The sequence below is a fragment of the Rattus norvegicus genome, chromosome 1, assembly GCF_036323735.1.
Source record: "Rattus norvegicus strain BN/NHsdMcwi chromosome 1, GRCr8, whole genome shotgun sequence".
Taxonomy (NCBI): domain Eukaryota; kingdom Metazoa; phylum Chordata; class Mammalia; order Rodentia; family Muridae; genus Rattus; species Rattus norvegicus.
In genome coordinates, this window is record NC_086019.1 from 182,773,377 (window position 1) to 182,799,917 (window position 26,541).

Consider the following 26,541-nt stretch of genomic DNA (forward strand, 5'->3'; position numbering starts at 1 on the left):
ATGGGCACTGCCCCCTGGTGGTGCTTTGAGGAACTGACGCCGACAGCTTCTAAACTTTTGCCTTCCTAAGTCTTCCAGGCCTCAACTGTATAACCCAGACTATTTTAAAATGTGACCACTGGGGTACACCTGGAACACATTGTAAAGTTCTCCGCACAGGCATCTGGCCGTGAAAAGTCCCATTCAGTGTTGGGTGAGAAACTTCTGGGTCCATGTCCCAGTGGTTCAACTACTGTCATTTCCAGGGTCAGACAGCATCCCAGAGGAGCTTCAAGTCCTTAAAGAGACTGCTGGGTCTGCAGGCTTGGAGAGAACAGTACCAGGATCTCCCAAGGGTGACATCCATCTAGTGAGTGACCAACTTATGTGCTCACATGCTCAGCCTACTTCTGGCTGACCAAAGAAATAAGAAACTGCAAACCAAGTAGTTTCCCTGGTTCAACTTGTCACCTCAAAAATGATAAGGGCTGGGAGCCTCCCAGTGATGCTCACTCTGTGAGACTTTGTCTGTTGGTGTCTCCTGCCACACTGGAACTCAGTACCATCCAATCTGCTCTATCCAGCCCTTGAGCGCTTTCCCGGGGACTGCCACCATTGTGCAGTTAAGTGTTGTTTCTAGCGGCTATAAGTGCACAGTGCATCTGATGCTAAAAACTTAGTGCTTTGGAGGTTGGGAGCTGAATCTTGATGGTGGAGTCCTGTCATAGCATGCAGGAAGCCATGGGTTTGATTCCTGACTCTTCATCAACCATGTGTGGAGGTGTACAGCTCTAATCTCGGCTCCCAGCTGATGGAGGCAGGAGGGTCTGAAACTGAAAGTCATCCTCAGTTAATAGAGGCCCAGTTAGACTTCTCTGGAGTGTGGGGTGCAGGGGATCCATGTGACATGTCCATCTCCTGCCCACGAGGAGGGGTATGTCTCACTAAGTATTTGTTGGGCAAAAGAATAATTAAATTCCAGCTTTGCCTTCCCATATAAGGCATGGCTGTCTTGTACCAGGCCTTTGAGGATGCTCTTTACTCTGCAAGCTAGTAGATCATCTCCCAGATTAATGTGTTGCCCATGGCTACCTATCCCTGTGGACATTTTGGCTTTATTTGTGGGATTTCTGGAATTGTCTGTATCCCGAGTGTGACAAGCAAAGGCTTGGAAGGGGGGTGTTAAGAAGTCTAGAAGTCTAAGGGGGTGATTGGGACAGAGGCAAGACTCAAATCTGGTTGGCTATATCTCACTCCCTTGCAGGTGATATGTCTGGAAACACACATCTTGAAGGTGGGGATGGGGTCAGCTGCCTGAGAGGCATTTTCAGTGCCTTTTGTGTTCCAATGAGAAGACAAAACCCTCAATAGGGTCCTGTACATGTTCCCTTACTGGTGGTGCTTGTTGGAGGAGGTTATGGTGTCTGATGCATCCCTGATAGAGGATTACATCACTAGGGGGCAGATCTGGAAGTTTATAACCTCACCCTGCTTTCCAGTTTGTTCCATCTGCTTCCTGTTTACAGCTGAGATGTGACTTCTCCGCTTCCTGCTCCTGTGACTATGCCTTTCCCACCACCAAGTCCTCTGGAACAATTAGCCAAACTCATTTTCTTTACATTTCTAGGTCATGGTATTTTATCAAAGCAACAGAAAAGGGACCAATTCAGTGTCCCTCTAAGTGTTCTAGACACAGGACTTCAGAGTCTGCTAAGTATCAGAGCCTGTGCCAACCACGGCTAGAGGCTTTTGGCTGGGCATGGAATCTTGCTCTAGGGTTACAACATCTCTGAAAGAGGTGGACTTATTTCTACTGCAGGCTTGCAGGGAACCCTGACTGGGTTAAAAGAAGCTCAGGCTCCCCAGAGACTCCAACACTTGATTCTGGACTCTCCTCTTAGGAAAACCCTCAGATTAAGTTTTGGAGTGAGCCGCCAGGAACTCTGACAATCAAACTTGAGATACATTGATGCTACTGTTCCTCTGTTTTGTGCTCATGGCAGACATAACCAATTGATGTACTTTTTCATGGATTATTTTGCCTTTGGTCTATGACTTTTGTTATCCATTATACTGAAAGACCCCCAGACTTGGGGAGACTCTCGCTCCAGTCACGGGTTGAGGTACCCCCAGGAAACACGAGAAGCCGGTCTTGATGTAATCAACAAGAGGCAGTTTTATTTACGAGATCTCGGGCTGACACGTATCTCACACAGGAGATTGAGTCAAGCCCCGAGCCTCTCTAGGCAGGAGCTTATATAGGGAAAACCAGGGGTTTCGTGTGAATACACATAATTGGCTAATACAAAGGGTGCACAGTTACTTTTGGCACGGAGTTACATCAACAAAGCATACGTGTAATCTAGCATCTCAGCAATGTGGGCAGGGCAACTCATCTCACTGCAGCAGGGGGATGACCCATCCTCAGGGAGTGAAGGAAGGGGAGGGGGTGGCTCCAGATGGCCAGTGTCCATGGGAGTTGATCGTCGGGCCAGTGAGCCCTATCTCAAATTCTCTCAGGCATGTCTGGACTTTGTTCATGACTAACTTTTAGAAATTTTAACCCTTCATTCCCCTCTACTCCTTGTGAATAGTCCTAATCTTAGGACTCCATGATGAATCTAGCGTCTAGTGGCTCTTCACTCTGTACAGCCCGATACTGTTGTCTCAACATAAGGACTTGTATAGCACTAATCCGTTCCCTAATAAAAGCAAAAAGGCGGTTAATGATGTAGGGCCCAACAATACATGAGACTTAGTTACTCCAGTTGGATGTCCCCAGAGATGTCTGCATGTAGCATCAACTTTCGTTGCCTTTCCAGTTCGACTCTCATATGTCCACTAAATGGCTTGGAGTAGATTGATCATGGCCTTGTGGCTATCTCCAAGCTGTCAGGAAACATTTAAATGAAATAAAAATAGCTGTGACACAAGCAATAGGGATTTTAGTTATCATAGAAGGAGTTGTGTGGGGTTGATCTCAAAATTGTTTTATTGCTTTATAATATTACCACAGATGCTCTCCAGCCTCCCAGTTTGGTACCATCATGGTGGTAAAATGCTGCCATGGCCTCAGGATTTTACCCATCAGTTTCTGTACTCAGATTGGTCATGGTCAAGCTTTCTTTAGGAGTGTCCTCATTAAGCCAAAAGAAAATTACTCCTAGATCTGTCCGCACTGCTCCCACACCAGGATTCCCCTTCTATTTCCTTGATCATATGGGATCTATCTAACCTCCTGGGCATGCAAAGGAGTCTAGAGGGGAGCACCTGACACAAATGACTCTATTTTTTTCTTTTTCTTGTAGTAATGCTGGTTTTGAGCTGCTGATTTTCCTGCCTCCATCTCTGGAGTCCTCCTACCCTTCTACCCACAGAGGTGCCCATGAGTTTCCAAGTATCACCACAGCTCAGAGAGAGCAAGCCAACCCAGGCCTGGACAGCACATGGACCCCACCTTCAGTTGCAGCCCTTATGTCTTAGTCTGTCTCAATAGATCTCAACTTTTACCCTCTCACCTCCAGATGGTACCCTGATGTGCCTCCCAAACAAAGGAACCATTTGTCCCTGAAGGGGACCTCAAGTTACTACCTCTGTATAAAACAAAGAGCTGTTGGGGTCAGGACTTCGTGTAGCCCAGGCTGGCCTTAAATTTGTTATGTGGCTGAGAATAACCTTCAACTCCAGATCCTCCTGCCTTTACCTCCCCAGTGCTGGGACTGCAGAGAGGCATCACCCCGACCTAGGTTGTTTATTTATAGACCTCAGTAGGAATTTCAGAAGTCTCTGGACTGTCTGTGTTCATTCAATTATCAAGTTCATAGTGGTGTTGGCTTCAAGGTCAAGAGGAGCCAGCAGGTAGAGGACAGCTGGCTTTGTCTAGGTACCATGACATGTATTTGAATCTCCCAGGGCTCTTGGCTAAATACACACTGGGTCGCTGGCATGGATTGAGCTCTGAACTGGAGCCCTCATGTGGGCTGCTGGTACCCTGACCACACGTAGAGTAGCAAGGCTAGAGATGGTTTTCAACACCAGGGATTTTCTGGCTTACAGGTCTGGGGCGATGTTGTAGTGGGTAAAGTTCTTGCTGTGCAGATAAACATATAAAGCTAGATGGGGGGGCACATGTTAGAGAACCAGACTACCAGTCTGTTGCTGGGAGCAGGAGGTGGAGACAAGAGGGACCCTGGAAACTCTGGGACAATAAGCCTGGTGTCTCCAGCAGCAAACCAGAGACCCTATTTCAAGCAAGAGAGAAGGCTAGAATGGAGATTCAAGGTTGTCCTCTGACTTCCACATGCACTCCATAATGGGAGCATATGTGTGGGTGTGTGCCTGCACATGTGCGAGAATACACATGCACATACAGAGATTAATATATTAATACTCATAATATTAATTATTAATATATCCAAACAAATAAAAGCAAGGATGTCTGGCTCTCCCTGGACCTATCTGAATCACGGGGCTGCTCTCTAACCCCAGGCCAGTGTCAGGATGGAATCAACCGAGATTATTGCTCAGCCAAGTGAGAGAAACATCTGGGAACTTGGGGGCTCACTTACAGAAGGAGACTTACAGAAGGGATTTTGGCTCTCTGTGTCTCAGTTTCTGTTTCTGTATAGTGGGGTGATCCTAAGGGTTCCCCACATGAGAACCTCAGGAGTGGGGGAGAGTAGATGTCTAGGGCTGTTGACCCCATTTGGTTCAAGCAAGGTCTAGCAGGGGGTGACAGGGGAGGTGTGGGTCAAGGAAGCAGGTGTGATGTCACAGACTTCCCTTCTAGTCCTTCAGTGCCCAGGAATGGGCAATTACCACATGGAATGGTGGTAAAATCCCTGGGTTTGTCCCCATGCTCCCTTCTTCTATGACACCAGATCGTTCGCACAGTATGGCCTGGAGACCTTCCCGGGATTGGGGCTGTTTTCCTAACAGCTCCAAGGCCACCTTTCCTTCCCAGCACCCTTCTCTGTGCAGTGGGTGTCCAAACACTCAGAACACCAGGACCCTGCTGTCTTCTACCAGGGTAGACAGTTGTACTTCTCAGTCAGGACTTTGGGGGTGGAAGTTATAGTTATTTTTCATAAAAAGGCTTGTGTTAACATGTACTCAGCTTATTGTCTTCAAATGAACACATTTTTAAAATTTCTTGGCTTTAATTTAAAGTAAGATAAATATTGATTCCCCACCAATATTGCCTCCTCTGAGTTCTTTTAAATTAAAACAATAGCTTTGCCTTTCCCTCCCTCCCTCCCTCTCTCCCCCCTACTTCCCCCACCCCCATCCCACTTGCTCCTGCTTTTCATCTTTCTTCTCCTCCTCTCTTCCTCTAGACAATCACTGGCCACTGGGCTATGTCACTGGCCTGGGGTTCCTTTGCGTCAGGGTCTTGCTAAGTAGCCCAGGCTAGCCTTGACCTCACCATCCTGCTGCTTCAGCCTCCTGAGGGCTGGGCTTGCAGGGGTGCATCTCCATTATGATCTCCATTTATTTAAAAGTGTAAACACTTCTAAGCTCATAAAGTAGAGACCTCCTACCCGGAAGAAGAACTGTTCCAGAGCTCTCAGGTCACCAGGAGTTGTTCTCAGCCCCAAATGCCTTCACCGTGAGCCATTTTACCATGAAGTGACAGTTGAGGAGGAAGAGAGGATTATCAGAAAGCTTCCAATGCTCCCTGATGAGAGCCACAGGCCACAAGGCCCTGTGTATGACAAAGGTTCAATGTCCCCAGAGCCCTGCCCCAAGTGGCCTCACTGCAAGGGGGACTGGCTTGTTCTTTCTATCTTCTCATTCCTCCCCCTTTTCCCTCCTCCTTTGCCACTTCTCCCTCCTTCTCTTTCCTCTTCCCCTTTCCTTCCTCTCCTCCTCCCTTCCCTTCCCACCCCTCCCTGCCCCAGCCCCTTCTCTCTTCTACCATGTTTCTGGCTGAAGGCTTGGCCCAGCCAACTGTGAAAGATTGTATGAGACAGGCCTAGCCGAGGTGGGAGCTTTGAGGTGGGGCTGGGAGCCTGAGGTGACTCAATTACATAAGGGTCCCCAGGGACAGGGGACAGTTATGTAACAGAGACAGGAGGGCAAGGAGGGTGCAGTGAGTCAGGGCACAGGAAGGAGCTGGAGGGTTGAAAGGGGGACAGAGCAAAGGACATGTCCATCACTGGCCAGGCAGCTGCCTTGCAAGACAAAACTAAGACAGGCCATAAGGGCCTTCCTCTGTCTGTCCCCCAGCCCCATCACACACACACACACACACACACACACACACGGACACACAGACAAACAGACACAGACACACACACAGACACACACACAGACACAAGGACACACAGACAAACAGACACAGACACACACACAGACACACACAGACACTCACAGACACACGGACACACAGACAAACAGACACAGACACACACAGACACACACACAGACACACGGACACACACGAACACACAGACAAACAGACACAGACACACACAGACACACGAACACACAGACAAACAGACACAGACACACACACAGACACACAGATTTCATATTTTTCTCTTCTGGCCCCACTGGCACATGGTGCTGGAAGGCTTCAGTATATTTTTACTGAACTCCTGGACAGCTTCATGAACTGCTTTCTGTGGCTTGCAAACACGACTCTTGACTACTACAGGACTCTTTTCTGCCTAATACCAGAATGGATAGAGGGTCTGGCAGGTGCTTAAGACGTGCTGAGAGGATAGGACACAATGACAGTTTCTTGTCACAGTTAGTTCTACCTGAAGATTACCTGGAGGGCAAGCAGGCCGGTAGGCTGTCAGCAGGAAAATGATGTTCAGGGAGTCAATCAACCAATGCTGCCTAGGCACTGTGCTAGGCGTCAGGGATGCTGCTGAAAACAATATATTTGTGCTATTCACCTAGTACTTCCTCTAGTTTGCTGTGTCTGGATTCATGGAGGGGAGGTAGGGGGGTGTCCCACTGGGCTGTGATCAGTGGTGAGTTTGTGGCCACTTGTAGGTTGTGGCAAGAGTATTGGTGTCACTTCCACAAAAATGATTTCAAAACCTTGCAGGGGTCAGTGGAGGTGGGAGTGTTCTAGTGTTTGCTTGCCAGAAGACAAGATAGTGGCTTCCCTGCCTGCACTGGAAGTGTTTTCTTTCAGGGTCTGGGTGCCAGTGTGACCGTGACGAACAGCAGAGGCTGTGAGGAATAGGAAGCAGAACTTGTTCTCTGAAGTCTCAGAGCACTGTGGTGATTTGCCTCTGTGGCAAAGCTGGGCCTCTCTTGGCTGATGGTATCAGCCATCTTCGGAGAGTTTTGGACAAATGCTTGGTGTCTGCCTGTCCCCCATTCTCTCCTATCCTTCTCCACTCTACTCTTCATTCACTGAGCTAGCCTGAGCTAAAGTGGCCTCCCCTATTGTAGAATCACCAGACAAAGGTCTCATGTAGCTGTAGGATAGCCTTGAACTTTTGATCCCTCTGCTTTCACCTCCTGAGTGCTGGAATTATGGAGGGTGCCTCTGTGGACAGTTTATATGGTGCTGAGAACTGAGCCCCAGAAGCACCTACCCACCTCCCATGCTTTTTTACAGAGCTCCTCCCCCACGCCACATTTTTTCATTTTGAGACAGGGTTTTGCTGTGTAGCCATGGGTAGGCTTGAATTCATGTTCTTTGTGCCTACCTCCAAAGTGCTAAGATTATAAGCATGTGTCATCATGCTTGGCTAGTGCTCCAAACCTTTACACGCAGCTTAGACTTTATGGAGACCAGGCCATTTCTCCCGTTAAGAGGAAGAATCAATTTCCTTGACTATCTCCGTGAATGTGGGCCCAGACCAGGGATTTCCCTATGGCCACTGGAATGCTGTGTAACTTTCGTGTAGCCCTTCCTGTATCCTCTGCATCCACAAGTCTGAACACTAGCTCTTGACCCAGATGCTGTGTTAGAAACCGATGTCACATGCAGAGGTCGCATAAAGGAGAACTGAAGAGTTATAGTCAACAGCCCCTCGGGGTATGTGACTTTTGCTAATATGTGTGAGCCACTGGGCACACAGGAGGCTGAACCTTTAGTGAATGCAATTCCTGCCGATGCACGATGCACGACAGAGGAGCCTGCTGGGCCCTGCCAGCCCTGAGAAACAGGAGGCTCAAGAAGACTTAGCTGATATTTGGACCCTAGCTGGGGAGTCCTTGGTTACCTCTCAGGGAACCAAGACAACCTCCTCCTGTTTGGGGACACAGTCTTTCATTTATTCCTCTCTTTCCCTCTTACTACTGATGTGGTTGCTACTATAATTACAAATGCACACTTAGTATACAAAATGGCATAGCTCATTATGACATCCCCACACATTCTGATCTTGTGCTTTGCTCCATCTATGGGGCTGGTGTCTTAGACGTCCCAGTCTGCTATCGAAGGCCTGGAGGGTTCTGGGGAGTTCCTGCTTGGTCCTCAGTCTGTGTGGGAAGAGCACGGAGCTGGTTCTGTGGGGCTATTCCCTCTGTGAAGGAATGTAGCGGCAACAGGGTAGATGGCCTTGCTTAAGGTAGTGGGAACGAAGGCAAACAGGCGAAAAGCAGTTTCCTTTTTCCTTGCCCTATATCTTCTGCCATCAGACGGTGCCATTCACATTTAGCGCGAGTCTTTCTGCCTCAGACAATTGGATCGAGAACATCTATCATCAGCGTGCACATCAGCTTATGTTATAGCTGATTCCAGATGCAGTCAAGTTGACAGCCAAAACGTCTTTCTTTCCATAAAATAAGGACACAGTACCAAGACAGTTAGTTATGAACCAGCAAATGGCTCCACACTAGATGTGGAATTTGCCTTAGTCTGAAGCAATGAACTCCTGTTCTTAATTTTCCCCACCTCAGGTATTTTGTTATAGCAACCTGAAAGGGATAAGAAAAGAAGACTAGAAATCCTCCAAGTGCAGACTTTAGTAAAACCAGAGTCTGACTTTGGGTTTGGAGCTTAGGGTCAGGTTGAGGTTTTCTTTATTTTTTAATCATTTTATTAATTTATATTTTCAAATGATAACCCCATTCCCATTTACCCCTACACAACCCCCTTTCCAACCCCCTTCTCCTCCTCCCCTTAGCCTCTAGGAGGGTGCTCCTCCATCCACTCACCCACTCCCATCTAGCATTCATCCCCCTATGATGGGCATCAAGTCTTCACAGGACCAGGGACCTACCTTCCCATTGATGTCAGATAAGGCCATCCTCTGCTACATATGTGTCTGGAGACATGGGTCCCTCCATGTGTACTCTTAGGTTGGTGACTTAGTCCCTGGGAGCCCTGAGGGATCTAGTTAGTTGATATTGTTCTTCTTATGGGGTTGAAATTCCCTTCTGCTCCTTCAGTCCTTCCCCTAGCTCTTCCAGTAGGGTCCCTGGGCTCAGTTCAATGGTTGACTGTGAGTATCTGCATACGTATTGGTCAGGTACTAGTAGAGCCTCTAGAGGGAACAGCCATACCAGGTTCCTGTCAGCAAGCGCTTCTTGGCATCAGCAATAGTGTCAGGGTTTGGTGTCTGCAGAAGGGATGGAACCCTAGGAGAGGCAGTCTCTGGGTGGCCTTTCCTTCGGTCTCTATTTTATTTTTTGTCCCTGTCTTTCCTTTGGACAGGAATATTTCTGAGTTAAAAATTTTGAGATGGGTGGGTGGCCCCATCCCTCAACTGGCAGCCATATCTACTGGAGGTGGTCTCTACGGGTTGCATCTCCCCTTTGTTGGGAATTTTGGCTAGAGTTATCACCATTGGGTCCTGGGGGCCTCTCAATTCCTTAGAGTTTGGGACTTTCTAGTGGCTACCTCCAGTCCCCCATTCCCTACTGATACATGCTTCTATTCAATTTTCTTACCCTTTGTACTTCTGTCCTTTCCAACACCTGATCCTGCCCCCCTTTCCCTTCCCCTCCTTTTCCCTCCCAGATCTTTCCCTCCCTCTACCTTCTCTGATTATTTTGTTCCCCGTTCTATGTAGGATCAAAGCATCTACACTTTGGTCTTCTTTTTTCTAGAGCTCCATATGGTTTGTGGGTTGTATCTTGGGTATTCTGAGCTTTTGGGCTAATATCCACTTTTCAGTGAGTGCATACCATGTGTGTTCTTTTGTGTCTGGGCTACCTCGATTAGGATGACATTTTCTAGTTCCATCCATTTGCCTAAGAATTTTATGAAGTCATTGTTTTAAATAGCTGAGTAGTATTCCATTATGTAAATGTACCACATTTTCTGTATCCATGCTTAGGGTTTTCTTTAGAGAAGGGGTCTTCTGGAACAGTGGGGCTGATGCTAGAAGCCCTTTTGGACTCAGTTTCCCTGGAAATCACATAAGGGTTTCCAGGGAAGCAGCAGCATGCAGGTGGGTGTGAGTGTGGGACACTTCCACAGCTCCAGGCACATGACGGTGATGGTGGGGTACACAGCATCTTTTTAGATTCTTCAGTGTGGACTGGGGCTGTAGCTCAGTGGTAGAACACTTGCCTAGCATGCACAGACTTTGGGTTTCATCCTTAGTACAAAACAAAGCAAAACAAAACAAAACAGAACAGAACAAAAATTGAATGTGTTCTATCCTCTGTCACAGCTAGACCTTCTCTCATATCTAAAGGAAAAAAAATCTCAATTGATTTTAATTTCCCTCACTGGCCTTTATGTATGCCCTTGCCTGATTCATCTGCCATTGTTTTCTTTCTATTGTGGTGGTTGAAAACTTGTACTGTCATAGGCAGACGTAGTGCTGAAGGAGCTGAGAATTCTCCATCTTCATACAAAGGCAGCCAGAAGGAGACTGGAATTCCATTCTGGGCACAGCTTGAGCATAGGAGACCTCAAAGCTCACCCCTACAGTGACACCCTTACTTTAACAAGGCTGCTCCAGCTCCAACAAGGCCATATCTCCTAATAGTGCTACTCCCCATGGGCCAAGAATTTAAACACGTGAGTCTGTGAGGGCCAGTCCCATCCAAACCACCACATCCCACTCTCTGGCCCCTGTATCCTTGTAGCCATAACATAATGCAAAAATGCATTTACTCCAATTTCAACAGTCTCAACAAAGTTTAAAAGTTCAAAGTCTTTTCTGAGATTCATGGGATCTCTTAACTGTACTCCCCTATAAAATCAAATAAATAAATCTGCTAAATCAAAACCAAATAGCAGATCACATACTTCCAACATCACAGGATATGCAACCAAAGATGACCAAGAACCAGCTGGGCCAACTCCAAACTGTGCATCTCCATGTCTGATGTCCAACTCCTTATAGCTTTGTTGACTTCAACAAATTTCATTCTCCTGGGCTGGCTCCACTCTCTGTCAGCAGCTTTCCTTGACAGGTTTCCCATGGCTCTGGCATCTCTAACATCTTGGGGTCTCCAAAGAAATTTCAACTTCACAGCTTCTTGTTCTAGTGTCTGGGATCCACACATGATCTTCTGGGCTCCTCCAAAGGGCTTGGGTCACCTCTCCAGCATTACTCTCTGTAGCACTCTAGGCTCTGATTGACTCCGCTCCACTGCTGCTGCTGTTCTTGGTGATCACCCATGGTACTGGCATCTCCAATATGCTGGAGATGCAACTAGGTTTCACCAATAGCCTCTGATAGGTTCTCTTCATTGTGCCAATCCTCAACTTCTCTGCATGACCTCTTCAGTTCTAGACTTTCAACTGTTACAGAAGCTGTACCTTCACCAATTACCTTAAGGCTCAGCTGCTCTCCATGACCCCTTCATGTTTCCAAAACCAGTACTACCTGGGTGATTCTTACACATTACCAAATATAGCTGCAACATGAGGCACAACCTTGGCTATATCTAGAACACAGCCTCTTTGTGCTCTCAGAATATACTTCCCAGAAGATTTCACTTCAGTGATGCTGGTCTCTTCCTAATCACTACTAATTTCTTAGCTCCAGATAACCAGCATCAATTGTCCCATTATTCCCTTCTATTCTTTACTCTAAACCCAGAGCCACTTGGCCAAAGCTGCCAAGTTCTGCTGCTTGCTGGGGCTGGAACATGACCCCCTCGTTCTATTATATCCGTCAATGCCTAAGCTTAGCTATCCTGGAACTTGCTCTGTAAACTGTCCTTGGACTCAGAGATCTGCATGCCTCTGTCTCCTGAGGGCTGGGATTAAAGGTATGCACCACTATGCCTGAACTTAAGCTTTTCTTTTTTCTAAGCTTTTCTTTAATTCCTTTTTAATATAGATCTTTATAAATTCTTGATTGTAGTTCATTCCAGATATAGTCAAGTTGACAATTGAGAATAGCCATCACAATCGATCCCTTGTCAATTTGACACACAATCATATCCCCGTCTGTCCAAATGAAAACAGTAACCAGTCATAATAACACATAAAATGATATAACAGTCCCTTATTCAACTTTAGGTGCGTAAACAGTAAGCTTAGCTGGGTGGGATCTTGTCCCAAGGCTATGAACCCCTTAATTCCCTTTAATATCCTTAGACACAGGATTTAACTCAATTCCAATTCCTGGTGCCCCTTTACTCTTTGAATCATGTATTTTGTGTTTTTCTTTTCTCAGTTTGCTATGCTTGATCAAAATGCTCTTCATAAGAGTGAACAACATGACACAGTTTATGTTAGGCTCTTTTGAAACTTCCTTTGTCAGTGCAATTAACCTGAATCTCTTTACCTTAGCCTCAGGCAGACATTTCAGAGAAGGGCAAAAAATAGCCACATTTCCCATCAAAATATCACAAAGAATGGCCTCTAGGTAATGTTCTAGATTTCTTTTCCACTGAAACCTTTTGAGCCAGGCTCCCACAGTTCAAATCAACCCCAGTACAACTGTCTTCCATGTTCCCTCTAGTAAGACCCACTAAACCCCACTTAAAGCATTCCACTGCTTTCCTAATCCAAAGTTCCAAAATTTACATTTCTTCAAACAAAATCATGGTTAGCCCTATCACAGCAATACCCTAGTCCCTGTTACCAACTTCTGTCTTAGAGTTTCCATTGCTGTGAAGAGACACCATGACCAAGGCAAATCTTTCACAAAGGACAACAGTTTTACTTGGGGCTGGCTTATGGTTTCAGAGGCTTAGTCTATTATTGTCATAGCAGGAAATATGGCAACACTCTCCATCTTGGTCAAAAGGCAGCCAGGAGGAGACTCTTCCTCAAGCATCCAGGAGGGAACTGGAATTCTACACTCAACAGTGTTTGTGCATAGAGACCGCAAAGCCCATTCCCACAGTGACACTTACTCCAACAAGACCATACCTCCTAATAATGGCACTCCCCATAGGTCAAGCATTCAAACACATGAGTCTGTGGGGACCAAACTTATTCAAACCACACAGTGACCAAGAGAAATTTGGGAAGGAATGGGTTTATTGAATCTTAGAACTCTCAGGTTACAATCCTTCACTGAGGGAAATCAAGTCAGGAACTCAAGGCAGGGACTTGGAGGCAGTAACTGATGCAGAGACCATGGAGGAGTGCTGCTTACTGGCTTGCTCTTCACGGTTTGCTCAGGCTGCTTTCTTATACAACCCAGGACCACCAGCCCAGGAATGGCACTACCCATAGTGATCCCACATGAATCATTAATCAAGAAAATGCACTATAGGCTTGCACACAGACCAATCTAATGGAAGCATTTTCTTAATTGAGTTTTTTTCCTTAGACGACTCTCTAGCTTATGTCAAGTTGACACAAAGCTAGGCAGCACAATATCCTTGTTCTCTGGGACTCATGCTGGGTGTGAATGGCAGTCCTATATTGCCTCTGGTAGAAGGAAGCCCTGGGTAAAGGGAAACTATCTGTGTTTCTGGGGAGGGCAGTGTGCTCTTTATGGGGTGTTGTTCTCCAGCACAGGGGTAAAGAGATAGGAGGTCAAGCAGACAGAGGTGGGAGGTCATGGGACTGACCCCACACTCCTTGTTTTCATGAAATAATCTTATGAAGTACGACAGTTTAGACAGTTACTTTTCCTGTCTCTGTGATCAAAACTTGACAAAAGCAACTTAAGAAAGAAAGGCTGAGTCATGATTGGGTGTGATGCAGTCCACCGTGGTGGGGAGTTATGAGGGCAGGAGTTCGAGGCACCAGGTCACATTGCATCTGCAGTTGGAAAACAGATGTGAATATTGGTATTCATTAATTTTCTCCTTTTTATTCAGCCCAGGAACTCAGATTGTTTTGGTCATCCTTCCTGTTGAACCTCTTTGGAAACACTTGGCGATCAGAGATGAGCCCGGGTTGACAATGAAGGTGAGCCGTCACTGTGTCTGGCTGAGTTTGGGCTGTAGCCAAATGGCATAGATAAGAGTAGTCAAAACAACTGCATTCTTAGTGCCTTGCAGACAGCTTCTTATTGCATGAGAGAGGGGGGGTAGAAGGAGGGGGACAAGGAGAGGGACAGGGTGAGGGAGGGAGAGGAACACACACAGAGAAGCAAAGTGTGTGTTCTGACACTTCTTGTTTGTGTGTGGTATGTGTGGTGCACATGTATATGTGCGCATGTGTATGCATCTGAGCTTGTACATATGGAGGTGATAGGTCAATAGGCTGCATGTCTTCTGCTCTCTTTACTCTCTCATTGTCCCTGAAGCTTACTGACTAGCTAGACTGGCTGGCTGGTGAGCCCTAGGGATTTTCCCATCTCTGGTGCCCCTTCTTCACAGGGATCACATACGTGCCAGTGTACTTGGTCAGTGTTGGGATCCAAACTCAGCTCTTCACATTTGTACAGCCAACATTTTATCCACAGAGCATCACAGCCCCATGTTGTTTTCTTAAGAGCAGTCGTCCCATTATTGGGGCACAGATTCAACTTCATATAAACTCTATTCTCCCAAAGGTCCCACAACCTCATGCCATCAAATGGATGGCTAGAGCTTTGACATGAATCTGAGAGAAGAGGGCATTCATAGGTATGGTATGGATTTCTGAGTAGTGCAGGCTGGGCAGGAGGTGGAGCCTAAGGTCTGACACTGACATCCTTGGTCATTTGGTCTGCAATGGAGGGCCAGGTGCTGGTCTCACAAGGTCATCACTTGGAGATGGACTCTGGGCTGTAAGTGACTCATGGAGAGCAGGTCGGAAGCCTTTCCTGGATTCAGACATGGGTAGGAGGAGGCAGGGGAGAAGCTAGCTTTGTTGCTGGGTTGGACTCAAGCTGGGCAGAGAGCCGTGCTGGGTAGTGGCAGACCTAGACATGACGACTCACTTGCATCCAGAAGGGCAGTAGGCATTCCCCTTGGCCAGGAATTCAGTACCTTTCTTCTCCAGCATTTTCTCCAGCTCTCCTGCCCTTGTCTGGGTCTTCTGGTCTCTGTGGTTTACTTGGGGCGTATCAATACTATCCTCCCTGGAGCTATTGTGTCTGTCCACCTCCGATAGATAGACTCATCTCAGGCTGTAGGCTTCCTTACTTAGCTCAGCACGAGGAGCCCAAAGGGGCTAGATGGCAGTGCTAGACTGAAATGTCATGCAGTTCTCTGTTTTAGTTGACCTGTTTCTCCCCTTCACCAGTCCCTACCCACTTTGTACCCATTTTCTGGCTCCCCAGGAACATGCCAATCCTGTTGCCACATCTAGTCTGTCCCTCAGCCCAGATGCCATCCTATGGCTACTGGGTAGAGGCCCTGGAGGGGGCAGCCTCAGTTCAGTGTGGCCTGGCTCCACTTGTAGTTTTGTCTTTGTAATAATCCGAATCAGTTAATCTCCCTTCTTTTTCTCTCACAGCACTTCCTAAGATCCCCACTTGAGGGCGACATCTCCCTGTGTGTGGATTGTCTTGTTTGTCTGGTTTAAACTTTGTCTTCCTCTCTCCCTCCCCCCTTCTCCCTCCCTCCTTCCCTTTCCTTCTTCACATTTGGCCTGCTTTGCTCTTGGTATTTGTGCTTCGAATTTCATATAGACAAATAAATGGGGTGGAAAGGAAGAAGACAAACACGTTGGACCCAGTGACATCTGCCCAGCAAGGACTCCCCAGAGGCTCAGGACCCCAGGGTCTGCGACACGATGAGGACATATTCTTTATTATCATTATGACTATGCTGTTTGTAAAGAATCATGGGTCTCACCATGACACTGATGTATACAACGTCCCTCAAATGTGTTTCTCCCTCCAACCCCTTACATCCTTCCACTCTGTCTTTCTTTAAATCATGTGACATTTGTCTCTCTGCACTTGGTTTAATCACATAACATGGTCTCCACTTTAAGCAATGGTCAGAATTGCAGTCTTCTTTGTGACAGAATGAAACTCCATTGTGTATCTGTACCATGTTTTCTCTGTCCATTCAGCTGTTGACTGGCACTTACCTGCATCTGAGAGGACTGGAGCAGTAACAGGCACCCAAATGTAGGAGGCTGTGGAGGACATCAGAGAGCTGTCTTTGTGTCCCTTCACCATTTCGATAGGCAGGAGATTGCCTCTTGTTCAGGATGTTAAATCTTAAACTCCAAGTCCTGTGAGTACATGGTGAGAAGGGCTCTGCAGAAGACATTAAAGGTTTTGGCACAGGAGAGGTAGCTACAGATTAAGAGCATTTCAGTTGGGCTGGAGAGGTGGCTCAGTGGTTAAAGGCACTGACTGATCTTCAGAAGGTCCTGAGTTCAATTCCCAATGACTACATGGGAGCTTACAACCATCTGTAATGGGATCCAATGCCCTCTTCTGGTGTGTCTGAAGACAGCTACAGTGTACTCATATAAATATAATAAATATATATTTAAAAAAAGAGCATTTCAGTTCACAGCATCCACATGGTGGTTCACAACTCTCTGTGATTCCATTTTCAGGGGATCTAATTCCTTCTTCTGACCTCTGTGGACACCAGGCACACATGTAGTCCACAGACATGCATGTAGGCAAAACACCCATATATAACATAAAATAGAATCAAAGTCTCGAGATGGGGACATGATCCTGGCTTATGTGGGTGGACGAATGGGGCTATTACACAGGGGAGGCAGAGAGGAGATTGGTCAGGGCCAGTATCTGCCTGTAGGGAGACTAAGGGATTCAGCATGCAGACCCCAAAACATGACCCTGTTGGCATTTGAGAAGCAGAAGGACCAGGAAGGTGGTTGTCACCCAGAGAAGGTCATCCTCGAGGTGCAGTCCTGGGCTACCTTCATACTTGAAGACACCCAAGAAGACATCTAAAAAGGGTCTGAGCAGAGAGAGACCCTCACAAGACACAAAGTCTCCCTGTTCCTTTGGGTCTTCATTTATAAGGTTCTTGTACCTCATAAAATCTACAGCAAATTTGCACACATGCTCCTCATCGATGTGTCTTTTGTTGTGGGAACCTGCATACATTATTTTTCATTCTTGTGACAAAGTGCCTGACAGCGGCAACTTAAATGAGTGTGCTAGTCAGGGTTCCCAGAACTTACCGCTCTGCTGCTGTAACAGGATACCATGACCCAAACCAACAGGCAGAGGAAGTTTATTGGGCTTACACTAACAGAGTGGGAGGCCATAATGTCAAAAGGCAGGTGGTTAGAGCAGTAAACCGGATGGTAGCATTCTGTCACACAGGAAGCCAAGAGAGGGAACAGAAAGTGGGGCAAACCTAAAAGCTCTGGAAGTCTTCCCTCAGTAACATACTTCTCCAGCAAGGCTTCCACACTGGTAAGGTTCCCAAACCTCCCCAATCAACCGGGGATGGAGTGTTCCTTTGGTTCCTAAATGGGGAGCATGAGTCTATTGGGGGACATTTCTTATTTGGACCACTGTAGAAGCAAGTTCAGTAGTCTCTCTCTCTCTCTCTCCTTCCCTCCTTCCCTCCCTCCCTCCGTGTGTGTGTGTGTGTGTGTGTGTGTGTGTGTGTATGTGTGTGTGTGTGTGTGTGTGTGTGTGTGTGTGTGTGTGATTTATAAATGGAGATTTAATAGAGAAGCTTACACAACCGCTAGTCCATAATAGCTGTCTGTATGGCATCCAAGAAGCTCAGAAGTCCTAGCCTGGCTCCGAAGGCTTGGAAGCTTCTGTGGCGTGTCTGACGGTGAAGAACCTGCAATCTGACACCATCAAACGATGTCAGAGCCACATATGCACTCTTTCAGAAATAACAGGGCTCAAGTGTGTGCATGCCCACCTCCTTCTTCCTATTCCCTTCTGCCTGTGCTGCCACCCTGTTGGAAGGAAGAGCTCACATTCAGTGAGCTTTTCTTCCCAAATCATTGTCCCACATGCCCAGCATCTCTGGAAAGGCCAGATATCCCTTAATTCAGTCAAGTTGAAAAGCAAGACCAGCCATCAATTTTAGTTCATGTTTTAGAAGATTTGGTTCATGATCACTCATCTCTGTGTTTCTGGGCTCTGAGTGAGTCAGGGCATCATGGTGGCAGGAGTATGTGGGGGTCTATCTCAAGGTAGACAGGAAGCAAAGAGTAAGAGAGGGACTGGGGACCAGGCACAACCTTCAGATGGACTCATCTTTGGGCAAGCCCTATTCCTTTCAAAGGTTTCTAGGAGAAGACTTCCCATCTCTTGGCTTGTGGCTGACTCACTCTGGTGCCTTCCTTCATGTTTACATCGTCTTCTCCCCTATGACTTTCTGTGTCTGTTCACATCTCTCTTGCATGTGTTGTGTTGTACATACCTGTTAGTTTAGATGTATATGTATGCACATGTGTGGGGATCAGAGGTCATGTGTCTTTATTCATTTGTTCTCCATTTGGCTTTTGAGACAAGGTCTCTCACTAAACCTGAAGCTCACAGAATTGGCTAGAATGGCTGACCAATGAGCTTCAAGGATCCTCATGTCCCCATGAATAAGTCCTTGGGTGACAGGCACAGACCCTAGGTTTTTGTGTGGATGCTGGGAATCTGAATCCAGGTGCTAATGCTTGCTAGGCATGTATGTCACCCACTAAGCCATCTCCCCAGCCTTCTCTCCAGACCCTTTGGGACACCAGCCATTGGAGGGAGAGCCTGTGAGTCACATGCCTCTCAGGGAAAAGTCACCACAGGCACTGTAGAGTGTCCTTATCATGTCCCTCTGGCAATGACATCACTGATCCTGTATGATCTGGATCCATATGGTCTATGGGGTCTTTTGTTGACAGAAATGTCACCACGTGGCACAAGCTGATCACATCATCCAAGATCCCACTTCCAAAAGACCACATTCTGGAGTGGACATAGACTTTCAGGGATGCTAACTAGACAGCCTGTCCTCAGCACGTATATATCTTCCCTTCACACCTGGAGGTAGACAAGAAGTTGTTCTCATCTTACAATGAAAACAGTGCCTTAGAGACACTTAACCTTAGACCTTGCCCAAACTATCCATTTAACAAACAAGGACTGGGTGTGGGGACCCTGGATCCCAGTGCTCAAGAGGAAGAGGCAGGACAGTTGTGAGACCAAGGCCAACCTGGGCTACATGGTGAGACCCCTTCTCAAAAACAGAACAGAACCAAACAACTCTTTCAAAACATGTGTCAAACAATAGCAGCGGCAAGTGACAACTGAAATCTAGAATTGAGTGAGTGACAGCTGAAATCCAGAATAGAGCAAGTGACAGCTGAAATCTAGAATTGAGTGAGTGACAACTGAAATCCAGAATAGAGTGACAGCTGAAATCCAGAATAGAGTGAGTGACAGCTGAAATCCAGAATAGAGTGAGTGACAGCTGAAATCCAGAATAGAGTGAGTGACAGCTGAAATCCAGAATAGAGCGAGTGACAGCTGAAATCTAATATAGAGCAAGTGACAGCTGAAATCCAGAAGAGTAGAGTGAGTGACAGCTGAAATCCAGAATAGAGCGAGTGACAGCTGAAATCTAATATAGAGCAAGTGACAGCTGAAATCAAGAATAGAGTGAGTGACAACTGAAATCCAGAATAGAGTGAGTGACAGCTGAAATCCAGAATAGAGTGAGTGACAGCTGAAATCCAGAATAGAGTGAGTGACAGCTGAAATCCAGAATAGAGCGAGTGACAGCTGAAATCTAATATAGAGCAAGTGACAGCTGAAATCCAGAAGAGTAGAGTGAGTGACAGCTGAAATCCAGAATAGAGCGAGTGACAGCTGAAATCTAATATAGAGCAAGTGACAGCTGAAATCAAGAATAGAGTGAGTGACAGCTGAAATCCAGAATAGAGTGAGTGACAGCTGAAATCCAGAATAGAGTGAGTGACAGCTGAAATCCAGAATAGAGTGAGTGACAGCTGAAATCCAGAATAGAGCGAGTGACAGCTGAAATCTAATATAGAGCAAGTGACAGCTGAAATCCAGAAGAGTAGAGTGAGTGACAGCTGAAATCCAGAATAGAGCGAGTGACAGCTGAAATCTAATATAGAGCAAGTGACAGCTGAAATCAAGAATAGAGTGAGTGACAGCTGAAATCCAGAATAGAGTGACAGCTGAAATCTAATATAGAGTGAGTGACAGCTGAAATTCAGAGTAAAGCAAGTGACAGCTGAAATCCAGAATAGAGTGAGTGACAGCTGAAATCTAATATAGAGCAAGTGACAGCTGAAATCCAGAATAGAGTAAGTGACAGCTGAAATCCAGAATAGAGTGACAGCTGAAATCCAGAATAGAGAAAGTGACAACTGAAATCCAGAGTAGAGCAAGTGACAGCTAAAATCCAGAATAGAGGGAGCGAGAGATGAAGTCCAGAATAGAAGGTCCCAGACAATAGCAGAGTCTGTGTCACCCCAGAGGGCCAGAACTTCATGGAGAAAACCAGCTTGGGGGTGAAGAGTGCTGAGGTCACCCTGTGACAGAAGGTGGCTGTAGGACCTGGGGTGCAGCTTAGCTTAGCTTAGCATAGCTTATGTAGGGCCCTTAAATGCAGCAATAAAATAATAAAATGAACAAAATATAAAACAACAAAATAAAGTGAACTAGGTTTTGCAAGAAGGACACATGAGTTGAACTTAGTTGGCAGTGACACAGCCTTGTAGAAAAACATCTGTGGAATAGCCTCAGGCAGAAAACAGCCCAGCTAATTGTAGCTTACAACTAACTTTTTACATTCTATGTTTTGCCTGTTTGTTGCCTCCTCTCTCTTCCAGGCTTTGTTGACTTTTGTGATTCTTTAAGGGACTATGGTGCTGTTCCCCCTGGCCTGAGATGCTGAGATGTGGCCTTAGGTTGAGCAGAGGGAAAGGGCAGGGGTATCTGGTGAACCTGTAGTACAGTGTTGTGGCCACATGGTGGCAGTGTTTCTTGCAGCCCGCTGCCACCTCATGCACTATTCTTGAAAGTTTAGGAACTTGGAGCTCCCACTGAGCAGGCAGGGTTAGGAGGTTGGGATCACAGTGAGCCTCCTTCCCTCTTAAAGAGGGTCAGCAAGTGTCCCGAGGCTAGGAGCTGAGTGGTGCCAGGAGTTCCTGTTCCCTTTTCTACCTCTCTGCCTTGGGAGCAGGTGGAGTCATTGGTGGAAGGCACAGGGCAGGATGTGAGAGGAGCCAAGAGCAGTGGACAGAGTCTGAAGACAGTTTGAAAGTGGGATCAAAAGGATGGTATGGGTAGAACCTCGGTGTTTTCATCTATGAAATGGGAACACTCTTTTGGCTCTAGGAGCTCAGCAGAAATGCTGGACTCTTTCCAAACTGTCAGCTCCTTAAGTTTCATGACTGGAGCCCAGGGCAGACAAAAACCTTGGGTGTAAAATGGGGTTTGGGCCTCACCAGTCCACAGTGTCAGAATTCAGCAACAGAGGCTCTGGTTTCAAGAGCCTTGAGCTTAAATCCCTCTTTTCTTCTCTTTTTAAAAATTGAGACTTAATTCACTTACTCTGAAGCTGACAATTTTTGTGGGTTGGGTTGGGTAGGAGACTAGGTAAAGTGCCTGCCACACATGCTTTAGGACCTGAGGTCAGATTCCCAACACCCACATAAAAAGAAGACTCAGTATTGATGTCAGTGACCAGGCTAAGGGACCTGGATAGAGATAGGTGGATCTCTGTAGCTCACTGGCCAGCCAAGCTCACTGATTGGTGAGGTCCAGGCTTAGTGAGTCCCTATGCCCAAACGTGTACACATAGGAACATATCACACACACACACACACACACACACACACACACACATACACACAGAGAGAGAGAGAGAGAGAGAAAGAGAGAGAGACAGAGAGAGACAGAGAGAGACAGAGAGAAGGTAGAATAGATAGATAGATAGATAGATAGATAGATAGATAGATAGATAGATAGATAGATAGAGGTAAGAGGTTAGGAAAGGTGTGACCACTGCCACTGTCTAACTCCAGAACATTTTTATTCTGCAAAGAAACCCTATATGCACAAGCAACCACTCCCTGTTTACTTCTGTCCTCCAGCCTGTGGCAATCACCTCTTTGTTTTCTGTCTCCTCAGATTCACCGTCTCTGGATATTTCATATGAATTCAGCCACAGCAGTTTTTACAACTGGCCTTGTTTTCTGAGCACACCTTTCCAGTGCACCACTGGGTAGCGCAGCCGGTTGGCACTTTATTGTTTGATGGCTACATGCTGCTTCACTGTGTGTCTTGTGACTTGCACTTATCCCCTTGATGATGGACAGATGGGTTTTCCCCGGAGTGATCGTCGTTACTAACACAGCAGGGAACATTCCGGTATGTGCCTGTGCGAAGTCATATGTTCATGTGTCTTGTACACTTATCTGAGAGTGGAACTCCCGGGGCAGGGAACACTCAGATTTCTTCTGGGGGAACTGACAGTAATTCCACAGCCTCAGCTCTGCCTCTGTGAGGCCTCTGTGTGGCCTCAGGTCTCTGAGCCTCAGTTTACTTCTTTGTAAAACAAGGATCATTATAAAGTTGGCCTTGCTGGGCTCTTACAACGGGAACAAGGTCACAGAGGCTAACCACTGAGCGACATCCCTGGTGCCATGCCAAGTCCCTAACAAATGTCCGTTCTTACTCGTATTTACCTGCCTGTTTACTTATTTATGAGAAGGACGCAGCCCAAAATACACACAGCGCTCACCGGGAAGAGCAACAATAAAAATAGGCTCAGAAAATCGATGGGGATGTAAGAAGCAGGTCCTGGAGTCCAGGCGTGGACTCTGCGGATGTCCGATGTCCACGGAGCAAGTGCGGCAAGCACTTCCGAATGCTGCGGACTCACCCCGAGTCCGAGGGAGTAGAGAGAGGGTGAGGGGCTCAGCAGGTTCCTGGGGTGTTGGCTCCCTGGAGCAGTGCTCCCCACTTTACCACTTTGTTTTTCATTTGTGCCCGAGGTAGATGAGCTGAGCATGGTACAGTAGGCATGGGTACTGGGGTGGACGACCCTGAAGGGCATTCCTGATTGCTGCCTAAGTGTCCTTGGGAAATGCTTCCCATCCTCTCAGCTCTGTCTTCCCCTTCCCTTTCCTTCTTCCTCCTTTCCCACTCCCTCTCCTTCTCCCTTTTCTTCCTTCCTCCATCGCCTCTCCTTTCTTGAGTCTCATGTAACCAGAGCTAGCCTCAATTATGTAGCTGAGGCTGGACCTGAACTTCTGATCCTTCTACCCCCAACCCCAAGCGTAGAATTTACAGATGTGCCCCCATAGCTCTCCTTGGCTATTTTCTGAATACTAGCTAGTTAGAAAAGTCACTTCTGTTGACATGTAATCCACAAACAGTTACTCGTTAAATCTATGCTTAGGACTGTACCCATCACATCATGTGTGTGCTGTGCTTTGGAGATGGCTTGTGTGTCCTTACTGTGTTCATGTGCTGGCATTGGATCCCTATTGTGAAGTAAGAAGAGGGTAGAAATCTAAGCAGACTCCTAGTCACCTTTTCATTGCTGTGACCAAGCACCCAACAGGGGCAACGCAAGGTTGGGGTTATTTTTGCTCAGGGTTTCAGGATGGTTCAGTCTGTCCCTGTGGGGAAAGTGTATGAAGCTGCAGTGGAGCAAACAGCCCAGGTTGGAAACAGGATGGGTGTAACCCTGGAAACCCCACCCTTAGTGCCTGCTTCCTCGAGCTGAGCCTTCTAAAGTGGGTCACAAGCTGAGGGCCCACTGTCAAAAACAGGGCCTTGTGGGGGCAGTTCCCAGTCAAACCATCACACTGACTGTGGTGCTTACAGATGGGGCTTTCAGGAAGTGATCAGGCTTAGATGATGTCATGGGTTAGGGCCCATGATTCAGCACTGATAGTGTGTGCTTGGTGGTGGGGGCACATGATGCTATGATAACTTGGGACTCTGCCAACACAAGGCTGTCACCACATCGTGAGTGGAAACCAGTTGGTCACCCTATAACAGTAGGTCACTATTGCACTAGTAAATGTGTCTGGCCTTCAGGTTGGTATTAGAACATTCAGGGTTCATAATTGGGTAAGGTCCTTTGATAGCTTTTCTCCCTCAGCAACTTGAATGTCACCTTCCGGCACTCTGAAAGCCAGCCAGCACGGAGGAAGCTTGTAGATCCGTTCCAGCTAAAGTTCTGTGTGTTCTGCAACTGAAGCCTGCAAGGTCTTCAGCAACACGGTCATACCATCCAGTTCTGGAAGAAACCCATTACTTTTCATGTTAACAAAATATTAAATTAAAACATAAGCTAAAAGTGGGCTAGAGAGATGGCTCAGCTGTTAAGAGCACTTCCTGCTCTAGTAGAGGACCAGAATTTGGTTCCCAGCACCCACACTGGGTGGCTCACAACCACCTGTGATACCAGAGGATCTGACAGACTCTTCTATCCTCTTTGGGCATCTGCACATGAGTGCACACACATACACAGGCTAGCAAGAATTCAAATAAATCTAAAACCAATAAAAAAGATCCGAGGCAGAATCCAAGTGCTGGTGCTATAATTCTACTCTACTTATGTGGTGGGGATCAAACCCAGGGCTTTGTGTATGCCAAGTTTATGTTGTTCAGCCGAGCTACACCTTCATGCCTACAAGCCTGTTTTCATGAGCAAGTACTAATTCTACAAGACAGTGGTTTTGTGTGTGTGTGTGTGTGTGTGTGTGTGTGTGTGTGTGTGTGTGTGTAGGCCACAGGTCATAATTGGGTAAGTTTGTCAATTGCTTAATTAAAGTTTTTTTTAAATTTTCTACATAAAGTTCTTCTACATTTATTGTTATTTAAAGACAGTATATTTACTTACTGTGTGTGGAGACAGTAAACACACGTGGGAGACAGAGGTCAGAAGAGATTTTTACTCCTTTCAATGTTCAGGTCTTGGGGATTGAACTCAGGTCAGGCAGGTAGTACCTATACCTGCTAAGACACCTCAACATTGTGTTTATAAAAAGATAAAGAGAGGGGTATGTGTTTTGTGGAGGTGTGGTAAGGTATGGGGGGATGGGGTGACTGCAGGCTGAGGCATCCCTTCCACCACCCCTCCCCCTAGGGATCAGTCACACAGCAGTGTAGGAATGTATTCAGGGCATGGGGAGGGGACTTGAGGGGGTAGTAGGGGTAGTAGAGACAGGGGTGGGGTGAGGGAGAGAGAGAGAGAGAGAGAGAGAGAGAGAGAGAGAGAGAGAAACCAGCCATGAGCAAACTGAGAGAGAGGAGGGAGGGGAATGAGGAGAGAAGGGGGGAAGGGGATAGAGCAGGAGCAAGAAGGCAAGAGCAAAAGAGAGCGGAGGGGGCAAGCAGCCCCTTTTATAAAAGTGAGTCAGGCACACCTGGCCTTTGCCAGGTAACTGTGTGGAGGAGCTTAGACAAAATGCTAACACCCTCCATTTTGATTTTTAAGAAAGGATCTCTCACTGAATCATCAACTCACAGAGTGGTCTAGTCTTTCTGGCCACAAGATTCTTGTCTCTGCCACCTCAGTGCTGGGATTAAGATACATGCCATGTCTTTCTTATTTATGTATGTATGTATGTATGTATGTATGTATCTATCTATCTATCTATCTATCTATTTATTTATTTATTTATTTAAAATGTGAGTGCTGGAGAGCTGAACTCACTCAGTTTGGCATGTTTTTGGTTTCCTGTGATATGGGCTTTGCCTGAATGTGTGCTGTTTCAGGCGATGCTGTGGGACATTGAGAGTTGACAGGCTAAATCCTTTGTATACAGGCGCCACAGTATCAGCTGGGTGAGTTCCCAGGAGTGAGACAGCAGCTGAGGTATCAACAGTGTATGTGCAGTTCCCACTGCCCAAGTCCCTGGGTGGGGTTGTTGATGTGTCTTCTCATGAGTTTGCTTCCTATGACCTTATCCCTGCACTGGTAAAGTTTCAATCCCTTGTGTTCCGGTCTTGTCTCACACACAGAGTGGTGTGTTCTGGACATCTAAGCCTCATTTCTACTTCTTTCTCTGCTGACTCTGTCCATTTATGTCCATTTTTCTTTCTGTCAACTCTGCCATTCAGCTCCCTTTATGAAGAAGAGGGTTACTTAGCTCTTTGTGTCAGGTTCCCAGAGATCTGATCTTTGCCAGTTTGATGGCTGAAGAACACTGTGTGTCCCCTTGGGTCCTTATCCATGGGTGGTGTTGAGCATCTCAGATGGGAATTCCACTGGGAAGGGGCTGGGAGATGACTCTGTGGGTGACAGCATTTGCTGTGCAATGATGAGGACCTTCTGAATCCCCAGCACACACACAGATCCTAGCATAGGCACGCGTGCCTGCAAGCATGGCATTGCTGGGTAGAC

General features: G+C 46.8%; 1 long non-coding RNA gene across 1 annotated transcript in view; it reads left to right on the forward strand.

Moving 5' to 3' along the window:
* Nucleotides 1-26,541, forward strand: part of LOC102550985 (uncharacterized) — a 148,258-nt gene that overhangs the window by 11,463 nt on the left and 110,254 nt on the right. Inside the window, exons 3-4 of the long non-coding RNA XR_010063143.1 lie at nucleotides 14,140-14,230; nucleotides 22,308-22,547. This is a non-coding gene — a long non-coding RNA (uncharacterized LOC102550985). The remainder of the gene's footprint in view (nucleotides 1-14,139; nucleotides 14,231-22,307; nucleotides 22,548-26,541) is intronic.